We start from the raw sequence: 12,813 nt of genomic DNA, 5'->3' as shown, positions 1-12,813 counted from the left end.
TTTAAAGCATGATTTTCTGACTGTTATGTTGAAAACGTGGGTGTTCAGAAAGGAATGTACACAACTGTGAACAAAAAGTGCATGGTGAGATTTTGTGCTGCCAAGCAAAATCATGAAATTGAAAAACTCTGATTTTTATCCCACACACTGTGTAACAGCTGGCAGCATGAGGGGCTCATTGGTTTAGGGGTATGATTCTCGCTTTGGGTGCGAGAGATCCCGGGTTCAAATCCCGGACGAGCCCATACGCAGTGCAGTTAATGAACGGGGATCCCTTAGTTTGTGTGGTAGGCTTTCCCAACCTATCTGCTGGTGAATAGTATCTTATAACTAGTGACCAAGATGGAAATAAGCAAAGAAAACATTTTATCACAATCGATGCTGTGATACATACTAGTCTAGCTTGTGCTCATTTAACCTCTGCCTGTCACTCCTTCCCTACTGAATGACACAAATGGCATGATTTTCAACTTCACTCTTTTTGCTTTTGTTTCACGTCAATCTCTCTTTACATTTGCAAGTGCATTGTCGTAGTGATTTCAGCAGACAGATACATATTGGCAGAATTTAGCAGACCCACCTTCGGCAATCGATTGTGATCTTCAATGGACATTGACCGTAAAAGAGCAATCTGCTCGATTCTTTGCAAAACCCAACATCTCAAAGATTAAGCTCAAACATAGTGTCCACACATGCAGAAGGACCTTGTGCAGATGAGGCAAGTAACTTCTGGAGGTGATTGCAATCTTCAATAGACATTGATTGTAAATGAGTAATCTCGCAAAACATTTGCAAAACCCAACAGGAAAACGATGAAAGAGAAAACTCTTATCCTGACGTGTAAAATGCATTCTGCAAACTGATGGGGATCTTCAATACACATCGACAGTAAAACAGCAATCTTCTCAAACATTTGTAAAAGTCGATAAGAAAATGATCTATGGACATTGAGCGTAGAACAGCAATGTTCCTCATGGCACTTCAGCTTTACTAGATGTAACATTCATGTGCTTCTTGCATGACCAAGACTATGGAAAACAGCATATCCAAACCCATCAAAGATAAAAGGAACTGTGCGTTCCTGGTGTCATTTAAAGCATGATTTTCTGACTGTTATGTTGAAAACGTGGGTATTCAGAAAGGAATGTACACAACTGTGAACAAAAAGTGCACGGTGAGATTTTGTGCTACCAAGCAAAATCATGAAATTGAAAAACTCTGATTTTTATCCCACACACCGTGTAACAGCTGACAGCATGAGGGGCTCGTTGGTCTAGGGGTATGATTCTCGCTTTGGGTGCGAGAGGTCCCGGGTTCAAATCCCGGACGAGCCCATGTGCAGTGCGGTTAATGAATGGGGATCCTTTAGTTTGTGTGGTAGGCCTTCCCAACCTATCTGCTGGTGAATAGTATCTTATACCACGATAACTAGTGACCAAGATGGAGATAAGCAAAGACAACATTCTATGACAATCGATGCTGTGATACATACTAGTCTAGCTTGTGCTCATTTAACTTCTGCCTGTCACTCCTTCCCTACTGAATGACACAAATGGCATGATTTTCAACTTCACTCTTTTTGCTTTTGTTTCACATCAATCTCTGTTTACATTTGCAAGTGCATTGTCGTAGTGATTTCAGCAGACAGATACATATTGGCAGAATTTAGCAGACCCACCTTCGGCAATCGATTGTGATCTTCAATGGACATTGACCGTAAAAGAGCAATCTGCTCGATTCTTTGCAAAACCCAACATCTCAAAGATTAAGCTCAAACATAGTGTCCACACATGCAGAAGGACCTTGTGCATATGAGGCAAGTAACTTCTGGAGGTGATTGCAATCTTCAATGGACATTGATTGTAAATGAGTAATCTGGCAAAACATTTGCAAAACCCGACAGGAAAACGATGAAAGGGAAAACCCTTATCCTGACGTGTAAAATGCATTCTGCAAACTGATGGGGATCTTCAATACACATTGACAGTAAAACAGCAATCTTCTCAAACATTTGTAAAAGTCGATAAGAAAATGATCTATGGACATTGAGCGTAGAACAGCAATGTTCGTCATGGCACTTCAGCTTTACTAGATGTAACATTCATGTGATTCTTCCATGACCAAGACTATGGAAAACAGCATATCCAAACCCATCAAAGGTAAAAGGAACTGTGTGTTCCTGCTGTCATTTAAAGCATGATTTTCTGACTGTTATGTTGAAAACGTGGGTGTTCAGAAAGGAATGTACACAACTGTGTACAACAAGTGCACGGTGAGATTTTCTGCTGCCAAGCAAAATCATGAAATTGAAAAACTCTGATTTTTATCCCACACACCGTGTAACAACTGACAGCATGAGGGGCTCGTTGGTCTAGGGGTATGATTCTCGCTTAGGGTGCGAGAGGTCCCGGGTTCAAATCCCGGACGAGCCCATGAGCAGTGCGATTAGTAAATGGGGATCCCTTAGTTTGTGTGGTAGGCTTTCCCAACCTATCTGCTGGTGAATAGTATCTTATACCACGATAACTAGTGACCAAGATGGAGATAAGCAAAGACAACATTCTATGACAATCTGTTTGGGTTGGAATTGTTTATATATTATCACTCATGTGTATTCTTATGAATGTATAACTTGTTTTATATGGCAACTGTGTAAATGCTTAACAGTAATTTTCTAACACGTGCAGCAGACAAGCCCACCTCTGCTGTACGTTCTGTTGTTCCTATTTCCACTCCCACTTCCACATCCCATTCTATCCCACTCGAAATGTTGTTCACACCCACAATGTAACCTGATCACCTTAAAGTATAAATAAACCCTCTCGTGGTGCCACACCCTTGTAGCTACACTGTGGTGTGCACCCTTGCAAGTAAAACAACGCGTGTCTCATACTCTGTGGGCCAGCAGCCGGGGGGGGCTGATCACTCTCTCCGACACAATCGATGCTGTGATACATACTAGTCTAGCTTGTGCTCATTTAACCTCTGCCTGTCACTCCTTCCCTACTGAATGACACAAATGGCATGATTTTCAACTTCACTCTTTTTCCTTTTGTTTCACGTCAATTTCTCTTTACATTTGCAAGTGCATTGTCGTAGTGATTTCAGCAGACAGATACATATTGGCAGAATTTAGCAGACTCACCTTCGGCAATCGATTGTGATCTTCAATGGACATTGACCGTAAAAGAGCAATCTGCTCGATTCTTTGCAAAACCCAACACCTCAAAGATTAAGCTCAAACATAGTGTCCACACATGCAGAAGGACCTTGTGCAGATGAGGCAAGTAACTTCTGGAGGTGATTGCAATCTTCAATGGACATTGATTGTAAATGAGTAATCTCGCAAAACATTTGCAAAACCCGACAGGAAAACGATGAAAGGGAAAACTCTTATCATGACGTGTAAAATGCATTCTGCAAACTGATGGGGATCTTCAATACACATCGACAGTAAAAGAGCAATCTTCTCAAACATTTGTAAAAGTCGATAAGAAAATGATCTATGGACATTGAGCGTAGAACAGCAATGTTCCTCATGGCACTTCAGCTTTACTAGATGTAACATTCATGTGCTTCTTGCATGACCAAGACTATGGAAAACAGCATATCCAAACCCATCAAAGATAAAAGGAACTGTGCGTTCCTGGTGTCATTTAAAGCATGATTTTCTGACTGTTATGTTGAAAACGTGGGTGTTCAGAAAGGAATGTACACAACTGTGAACAAAAAGTGCACGGTGAGATTTTCTGCTGCCAAGCAAAATCATGAAATTGAAAAACTCTGATTTCTATCCCACACACCGTGTAACAGCTGACAGCATGAGGGGCTCGTTGGTCTAGGGGTTTGATTCTCGCTTTGGGTGCGAGAGGTCCGGGGTTCAAATCCCGGACGAGCCCATGTGCAGTGCGGTTAATGAATGGGGATCCCATAGTTTGTGTGGTAGGCCTTCCCAACCTATCTGCTGGTGAATAGTATCTTATACCACGATAACTAGTGACCAAGATGGAGATAAGCAAAGACAACATTCTATGACAATCGATGCTGTGATACATACTAGTCTAGCTTGTGCTCATTTAACCTCTGCCTGTCACTCCTTCCCTACTGAATGAGACAAATGGCATGATTTTCAACTTCACTCTTTTTGCTTTTGTTTCACGTCAATTTCTCTTTACATTTGCCAGTGCATTGTCGTAGTGATTTCAGCAGACAGATACATATTGGCAGAATTTAGCAGACCCACCTTCGGCAATCGATTGTGATCTTCAATGGACATTTACCGTAAAAGAGCAATCTGCTCGATTCTTTGCAAAACCCAACACCTCAAAGATTAAGCTCAAACATAGTGTCCACACATGCAGAAGGACGTTGTGCAGACAAGGCAAATAACTTCTGGAGGTGATTGCAATCTTCAATGGACATTGATTGTAAATGAGTAATCTCGCAAAACATTTGCAAAACCCGACAGGAAAACGATGAAAGAGAAAACTCTTATCCTGACGTGTAAAATGCATTCTGCAAACTGATGGGGATCATCAATACACATCGACAGTAAAAGAGCAATCTTCTCAAACATTTGTAAAAGTCGATAAGAAAATGATCTATGGACATTGAGCGTAGAACAGCAATGTTCCTCATGGCACTTCAGCTTTACTAGATGTAACATTCATGTGCTTCTTGCATGACCAAGACTATGGAAAACAGCATATCCAAACCCATCAAAAATAAAAGGAACTGTGCGTTCCTGGTGTCATTTACAGCATGATTTTCTGACTGTTATGTTGAAAACGTGGGTGTTCAGAAAGGAATGTACACAACTGTGAACAAAAAGTGCACGGTGAGATTTTGTGCTGCCAAGCAAAATCATGAAATTGAAAAACTCTGATTTTTATCCCACACACCGTGTAACAGCTGACAGCATGAGGGGCTCGTTGGTCTAGGGGTATGATTCTCGCTTCGGGTGCGAGAGGTCCCGGGTTCAAATCCCGGACGAGCCCATATGCAGTGCGGTTAATGAATGGGGATCCCTTAGTTTATGTGGTAGGCTTTCCCAACCTATCTGCTGGTGAATAGTATCTTATACCACGATAACTAGTGACCAAGATGGAGATAAGCAAAGACAACATTTTATCACAATCGATGCTGTGATACATACTAGTCTAGCTTGTGCTCTTTTAACCTCTGCCTGTCACTCCTTCCCTACTGAATGAGACAAATTGCATGATTTTCAACTTCACTCTTTTTGCTTTTGTTTCACGTCAATCTCTGTTTACATTTGCAAGTGCATTGTCGTAGTGATTTCAGCAGACAGATACATATTGGCAGAATTTAGCAGACCCACCTTCGGCAATCGATTGTGATCTTCAATGGACATTGACCGTAAAAGAGCAATCTGCTCGATTCTTTGCAAAACCCAACACCTCAAAGATTAAGCTCAAACATAGTGTCCACACAAGCAGAAGGACCTTGTGCAGACGAGGCAAGTAACTTCTGGAGGTGATTACAATCTTCAATGGACATTGATTGTAAATGAGTAATCTCGTAAAACATTTGCAAAACCCGACAGGAAAACGATGAAAGAGAAAACTCTTATCCTGACGTGAAAAATGCATTCTGCAAACTGATGGGGATCTTCAATACACATCGACAGTAAAAGAGCAATCTTCTCAAACATTTGTAAAAGTCGATAAGAAAATGATCTATGGACATTGAGCGTAGAACAGCAATGTTCCTCATGGCACTTCAGCTTTACTAGATGTGTTTACTAGATTCATGTGCTTCTTGCATGACCAAGACTATGGAAAACAGCATATCCAAACCCATCAAAAATAAAAGGAACTGTGCGTTCCTGGTGTCATTTAAAGCATGATTTTCTGACTGTTATGTTGAAAACGTGGGTGTTCAGAAAGGAATGTACACAACTGTGAACAAAAAGTGCATGGTGAGATTTTGTGCTGCCAAGCAAAATCATGAAATTGAAAAACTCTGATTTTTATCCCACACACCGTGTAACAGCTGACAGCATGAGGGGCTCGTTGGTCTAGGGGTATGATTCTCGCTTTGGGTGCGAGAGGTCCCGGGTTCAAATCCCGGACGAGCCCATGTGCAGTGCGGTTAATGAATGGGGATCCTTTAGTTTGTGTGGTAGGCCTTCCCAACCTATCTGCTGGTGAATAGTATCTTATACCACGATAACTAGTGACCAAGATGGAGATAAGCAAAGACAACATTCTATGACAATCGATGCTGTGATACATACTAGTCTAGCTTGTGCTCATTTAACCTCTGCCTGTCACTCCTTCCCTACTGAATGACACAAATGGCATGATTTTCAACTTCACTCTTTTTGCTTTTGTTTCACGTCAATCTCTGTTTACATTTGCAAGTGCATTGTCGTAGTGATTTCAGCAGACAGATACATATTGGCAGAATTTAGCAGACCCACCTTCGGCAATCGATTGTGATCTTCAATGGACATTGACCGTAAAAGAGCAATCTGCTCGATTCTTTGCAAAACCCAACACCTCAAAGATTAAGCTCAAACATAGTGTCGACACATGCAGAAGGACCTTGTGCAGATGAGGCAAGTAACTTCTGGAGGTGATTGCAATCTTCAATGGACATTGATTGTAAATGAGTAATCTCGCAAAACATTTGCAAAACCCGACAGGAAAACGATGAAAGAGAAAACTCTTATCCTGACGTGTAAAATGCATTCTGCAAACTGATGGGGATCTTCAATACACATCGACAGTAAAACAGCAATCTTCTCAAACATTTGTAAAAGTCGATAAGAAAATGATCTATGGACATTGAGCGTAGAACAGCAATGTTCCTCATGGCACTTCAGCTTTACTAGATGTAACATTCATGTGCTTCTTGCATGACCAAGACTATGGAAAACAGCATATCCAAACCCATCAAAGATAAAAGGAACTGTGCGTTCCTGGTGTCATTTAAAGCATGATTTTCTGACTGTTATGTTGAAAACGTGGGTATTCAGAAAGGAATGTACACAACTGTGAACAAAAAGTGCACGGTGAGATTTTGTGCTACCAAGCAAAATCATGAAATTGAAAAACTCTGATTTTTATCCCACACACCGTGTAACAGCTGACAGCATGAGGGGCTCGTTGGTCTAGGGGTATGATTCTCGCTTTGGGTGCGAGAGGTCCCGGGTTCAAATCCCGGACGAGCCCATGTGCAGTGCGGTTAATGAATGGGGATCCTTTAGTTTGTGTGGTAGGCCTTCCCAACCTATCTGCTGGTGAATAGTATCTTATACCACGATAACTAGTGACCAAGATGGAGATAAGCAAAGACAACATTCTATGACAATCGATGCTGTGATACATACTAGTCTAGCTTGTGCTCATTTAACTTCTGCCTGTCACTCCTTCCCTACTGAATGACACAAATGGCATGATTTTCAACTTCACTCTTTTTGCTTTTGTTTCACATCAATCTCTGTTTACATTTGCAAGTGCATTGTCGTAGTGATTTCAGCAGACAGATACATATTGGCAGAATTTAGCAGACCCACCTTCGGCAATCGATTGTGATCTTCAATGGACATTGACCGTAAAAGAGCAATCTGCTCGATTCTTTGCAAAACCCAACATCTCATAGATTAAGCTCAAACATAGTGTCCACACATGCAGAAGGACCTTGTGCATATGAGGCAAGTAACTTCTGGAGGTGATTGCAATCTTCAATGGACATTGATTGTAAATGAGTAATCTGGCAAAACATTTGCAAAACCCGACAGGAAAACGATGAAAGGGAAAACCCTTATCCTGACGTGTAAAATGCATTCTGCAAACTGATGGGGATCTTCAATACACATCGACAGTAAAACAGCAATCTTCTCAAACATTTGTAAAAGTCGATAAGAAAATGATCTATGGACATTGAGCGTAGAACAGCAATGTTCGTCATGGCACTTCAGCTTTACTAGATGTAACATTCATGTGATTCTTCCATGACCAAGACTATGGAAAACAGCATATCCAAACCCATCAAAGGTAAAAGGAACTGTGTGTTCCTGCTGTCATTTAAAGCATGATTTTCTAACTGTTATGTTGAAAACGTGGGTGTTCAGAAAGGAATGTACACAACTGTGTACAACAAGTGCACGGTGAGATTTTCTGCTGCCAAGCAAAATCATGAAATTGAAAAACTCTGATTTTTATCCCACACACCGTGTAACAACTGACAGCATGAGGGGCTCGTTGGTCTAGGGGTATGATTCTCGCTTAGGGTGCGAGAGGTCCCGGGTTCAAATCCCGGACGAGCCCATGAGCAGTGCGGTTAATGAATGGGGATCCCTTAGTTTGTGTGGTAGGCCTTCCCAACCTATCTGCTGGTGAATAGTATCTTATACCACGATAACTAGTGACCAAGATGGAGATAAGCAAAGACAACATTCTATGACAATCGATGCTGTGATACATGCTAGTCTAGCTTGTGCTCATTTAACTTCTGCCTGTCACTCCTTCCCTACTGAATGACACAAATGGCATGATTTTCAACTTCACTCTTTTTGCTTTTGTTTCACATCAATCTCTGTTTACATTTGCAAGTGCATTGTCGTAGTGATTTCAGCAGACAGATACATATTGGCAGAATTTAGCAGACCCACCTTCGGCAATCGATTGTGATCTTCAATGGACATTGACCGTAAAAGAGCAATCTGCTCGATTCTTTGCAAAACCCAACATCTCAAAGATTAAGCTCAAACATAGTGTCCACACATGCAGAAGGACCTTGTGCATATGAGGCAAGTAACTTCTGGAGGTGATTGCAATCTTCAATGGACATTGATTGTAAATGAGTAATCTGGCAAAACATTTGCAAAACCCGACAGGAAAACGATGAAAGGGAAAACCCTTATCCTGACGTGTAAAATGCATTCTGCAAACTGATGGGGATCTTCAATACACATCGACAGTAAAACAGCAATCTTCTCAAACATTTGTAAAAGTCGATAAGAAAATGATCTATGGACATTGAGCGTAGAACAGCAATGTTCGTCATGGCACTTCAGCTTTACTAGATGTAACATTCATGTGATTCTTCCATGACCAAGACTATGGAAAACAGCATATCCAAACCCATCAAAGGTAAAAGGAACTGTGTGTTCCTGCTGTCATTTAAAGCATGATTTTCTGACTGTTATGTTGAAAACGTGGGTGTTCAGAAAGGAATGTACACAACTGTGTACAACAAGTGCACGGTGAGATTTTCTGCTGCCAAGCAAAATCATGAAATTGAAAAACTCTGATTTTTATCCCACACACCGTGTAACAACTGACAGCATGAGGGGCTCGTTGGTCTAGGGGTATGATTCTCGCTTAGGGTGCGAGAGGTCCCGGGTTCAAATCCCGGACGAGCCCATGAGCAGTGCGATTAGTAAATGGGGATCCCTTAGTTTGTGTGGTAGGCTTTCCCAACCTATCTGCTGGTGAATAGTATCTTATACCACGATAACTAGTGACCAAGATGGAGATAAGCAAAGACAACATTCTATGACAATCTGTTTGGGTTGGAATTGTTTATATATTATCACTCATGTGTATTCTTATGAATGTATAACTTGTTTTATATGGCAACTGTGTAAATGCTTAACAGTAATTTTCTAACACGTGCAGCAGACAAGCCCACCTCTGCTGTACGTTCTGTTGTTCCTATTTCCACTCCCACTTCCACATCCCATTCTATCCCACTCGAAATGTTGTTCACACCCACAATGTAACCTGATCACCTTAAAGTATAAATAAACCCTCTCGTGGTGCCACACCCTTGTAGCTACACTGTGGTGTGCACCCTTGCAAGTAAAACAGCGCGTGTCTCATACTCTGTGGGCCAGCAGCCGGGGGGGGCTGATCACTCTCTCCGACACAATCGATGCTGTGATACATACTAGTCTAGCTTGTGCTCATTTAACCTCTGCCTGTCACTCCTTCCCTACTGAATGACACAAATGGCATGATTTTCAACTTCACTCTTTTTGCTTTTGTTTCACGTCAATTTCTCTTTACATTTGCAAGTGCATTGTCGTAGTGATTTCAGCAGACAGATACATATTGGCAGAATTTAGCAGACTCACCTTCGGCAATCGATTGTGATCTTCAATGGACATTGACCGTAAAAGAGCAATCTGCTCGATTCTTTGCAAAACCCAACACCTCAAAGATTAAGCTCAAACATAGTGTCCACACATGCAGAAGGACCTTGTGCAGATGAGGCAAGTAACTTCTGGAGGTGATTGCAATCTTCAATGGACATTGATTGTAAATGAGTAATCTCGCAAAACATTTGCAAAACCCGACAGGAAAACGATGAAAGGGAAAACTCTTATCATGACGTGTAAAATGCATTCTGCAAACTGATGGGGATCTTCAATACACATCGACAGTAAAAGAGCAATCTTCTCAAACATTTGTAAAAGTCGATAAGAAAATGATCTATGGACATTGAGCGTAGAACAGCAATGTTCCTCATGGCACTTCAGCTTTACTAGATGTAACATTCATGTGCTTCTTGCATGACCAAGACTATGGAAAACAGCATATCCAAACCCATCAAAGATAAAAGGAACTGTGCGTTCCTGGTGTCATTTAAAGCATGATTTTCTGACTGTTATGTTGAAAACGTGGGTGTTCAGAAAGGAATGTACACAACTGTGAACAAAAAGTGCACGGTGAGATTTTCTGCTGCCAAGCAAAATCATGAAATTGAAAAACTCTGATTTCTATCCCACACACCGTGTAACAGCTGACAGCATGAGGGGCTCGTTGGTCTAGGGGTTTGATTCTCGCTTTGGGTGCGAGAGGTCCGGGGTTCAAATCCCGGACGAGCCCATGTGCAGTGCGGTTAATGAATGGGGATCCCTTAGTTTATGTGGTAGGCTTTCCCAACCTATCTGCTGGTGAATAGTATCTTATACCACGATAACTAGTGACCAAGATGGAGATAAGCAAAGACAACATTCTATGACAATCGATGCTGTGATACATACTAGTCTAGCTTGTGCTCTTTTAACCTCTGCCTGTCACTCCTTCCCTACTGAATGAGACAAATTGCATGATTTTCAACTTCACTCTTTTTGCTTTTGTTTCACGTCAATCTCTCTTTACATTTGCAAGTGCATTGTCGTAGTGATTTCAGCAGACAGATACATATTGGCAGAATTTAGCAGACCCACCTTCGGCAATCGATTGTGATCTTCAATGGACATTGACCGTAAAAGAGCAATCTGCTCGATTCTTTGCAAAACCCAACACCTCAAAGATTAAGCTCAAACATAGTGTCCACACAAGCAGAAGGACCTTGTGCAGACGAGGCAAGTAACTTCTGGAGGTGATTACAATCTTCAATGGACATTGATTGTAAATGAGTAATCTCGTAAAACATTTGCAAAACCCGACAGGAAAACGATGAAAGAGAAAACTCTTATCCTGACGTGAAAAATGCATTCTGCAAACTGATGGGGATCTTCAATACACATCGACAGTAAAAGAGCAATCTTCTCAAACATTTGTAAAAGTCGATAAGAAAATGATCTATGGACATTGAGCGTAGAACAGCAATGTTCCTCATGGCACTTCAGCTTTACTAGATGTAACATTCATGTGCTTCTTGCATGACCAAGACTATGGAAAACAGCATATCCAAACCCATCAAAGATAAAAGGAACTGTGCATTCCTGGTGTCATTTAAAGCATGATTTTCTGACTGTTATGTTGAAAACGTGGGTGTTCAGAAAGGAATGTACACAACTGTGAACAAAAAGTGCACGGTGAGATTTTGTGCTGCCAAGCAAAATCATGAAATTGAAAAACTCTGATTTTTATCCCACACACCGTGTAACAGCTGACAGCATGAGGGGCTCGTTGGTCTAGAGGTATGATTCTCGCTTCGGGTGCGAGAGGTCCCGGGTTCAAATCCCGGACGAGCCCATATGCAGTGTGGTTAATGAATGGGGATCCCATAGTTTGTGTGGTAGGCTTTCCCAACCTATCTGCTGGTGAATAGTATCTTATACCACAATAACTAGTGACCAAGATGGAGATAAGCAAAGACAACACTTTATCACAATCGATGCTGTGATACATACTAGTCTAGCTTGTGCTCATTTAACCTCTGCCTGTCACTCCTTCCCTACTGAATGACACAAATGGCATGATTTTCAACTTCACTCGTTTTGCTTTTGTTTCACGTCAATTTCTCTTTACATTTGCAAGTGCATTGTCGTAGTGATTTCAGCAGACAGATACATATTGGCAGAATTTAGCAGACCCACCTTCGGCAATCGATTGTGATCTTCAATGGACATTGACCGTAAAAGAGCAATCTGCTCGATTCTTTGCAAAACCCAACACCTCAAAGATTAAGCTCAAACATAGTGTCCACACATGCAGAAGGACCTTGTGCAGATGAGGCAAGTAACTTCTGGAGGTGATTGCAATCTTCAATGGACATTGATTGTAAATGAGTAATCTCGCAAAACATTTGCAAAACCCGACAGGAAAACGATGAAAGAGAAAAGTCTTATCCTGACGTGTAAAATGCATTCTGCAAACTGATGGGGATCTTCAATACACATCGACAGTAAAAGAGCAATCTTCTCAAACATTTGTAAAAGTCGATAAGAAAATGATCTATGGACATTGAGCGTAGAACAGCAATGTTCCTCATGGCACTTCAGCTTTACTAGATGTAACATTCATGTGCTTCTTCCATGACCAAGACTATGGAAAACAGCATATCCAAACCCATCAAAGATAAAAGGAACTGTGCGTTCCTGGTGTC

General features: G+C 41.4%; 10 non-coding genes across 10 annotated transcripts; all 10 read left to right on the top strand.

Moving 5' to 3' along the window:
- Positions 1-1,262: 1,262 nt before the first annotated feature.
- On the top strand, positions 1,263-1,334 carry trnap-ugg (transfer RNA proline (anticodon UGG)). The gene has a single exon. It is a non-coding gene; the product is annotated as a tRNA-Pro (tRNA).
- Positions 1,335-2,360: 1,026 nt separating this feature from the next.
- trnap-agg (transfer RNA proline (anticodon AGG)) lies at positions 2,361-2,432 on the top strand. Its single transcript has one exon. It is a non-coding gene; the product is annotated as a tRNA-Pro (tRNA).
- A 1,395-nt stretch (positions 2,433-3,827) lies between these two features.
- On the top strand, positions 3,828-3,899 carry trnap-ugg (transfer RNA proline (anticodon UGG)). Its single transcript has one exon. It is a non-coding gene; the product is annotated as a tRNA-Pro (tRNA).
- A 1,026-nt stretch (positions 3,900-4,925) lies between these two features.
- On the top strand, positions 4,926-4,997 carry trnap-cgg (transfer RNA proline (anticodon CGG)). Its single transcript has one exon. It is a non-coding gene; the product is annotated as a tRNA-Pro (tRNA).
- A 1,032-nt stretch (positions 4,998-6,029) lies between these two features.
- Positions 6,030-6,101, top strand: trnap-ugg (transfer RNA proline (anticodon UGG)). The gene has a single exon. It is a non-coding gene; the product is annotated as a tRNA-Pro (tRNA).
- A 1,026-nt stretch (positions 6,102-7,127) lies between these two features.
- On the top strand, positions 7,128-7,199 carry trnap-ugg (transfer RNA proline (anticodon UGG)). The gene has a single exon. It is a non-coding gene; the product is annotated as a tRNA-Pro (tRNA).
- A 1,026-nt stretch (positions 7,200-8,225) lies between these two features.
- Positions 8,226-8,297, top strand: trnap-agg (transfer RNA proline (anticodon AGG)). Its single transcript has one exon. It is a non-coding gene; the product is annotated as a tRNA-Pro (tRNA).
- Positions 8,298-9,323: 1,026 nt separating this feature from the next.
- Positions 9,324-9,395, top strand: trnap-agg (transfer RNA proline (anticodon AGG)). Its single transcript has one exon. It is a non-coding gene; the product is annotated as a tRNA-Pro (tRNA).
- A 1,395-nt stretch (positions 9,396-10,790) lies between these two features.
- trnap-ugg (transfer RNA proline (anticodon UGG)) lies at positions 10,791-10,862 on the top strand. The gene has a single exon. It is a non-coding gene; the product is annotated as a tRNA-Pro (tRNA).
- Positions 10,863-11,888: 1,026 nt separating this feature from the next.
- trnap-cgg (transfer RNA proline (anticodon CGG)) lies at positions 11,889-11,960 on the top strand. Its single transcript has one exon. It is a non-coding gene; the product is annotated as a tRNA-Pro (tRNA).
- The last annotated feature ends 853 nt before the right edge of the window (positions 11,961-12,813 follow it).

Source organism: Paramormyrops kingsleyae, chromosome 6, assembly GCF_048594095.1.
Source record: "Paramormyrops kingsleyae isolate MSU_618 chromosome 6, PKINGS_0.4, whole genome shotgun sequence".
NCBI classification, from domain to species: Eukaryota; Metazoa; Chordata; class Actinopteri; order Osteoglossiformes; family Mormyridae; genus Paramormyrops; species Paramormyrops kingsleyae.
This window is presented reverse-complemented; position numbering and strand designations above follow the sequence as displayed.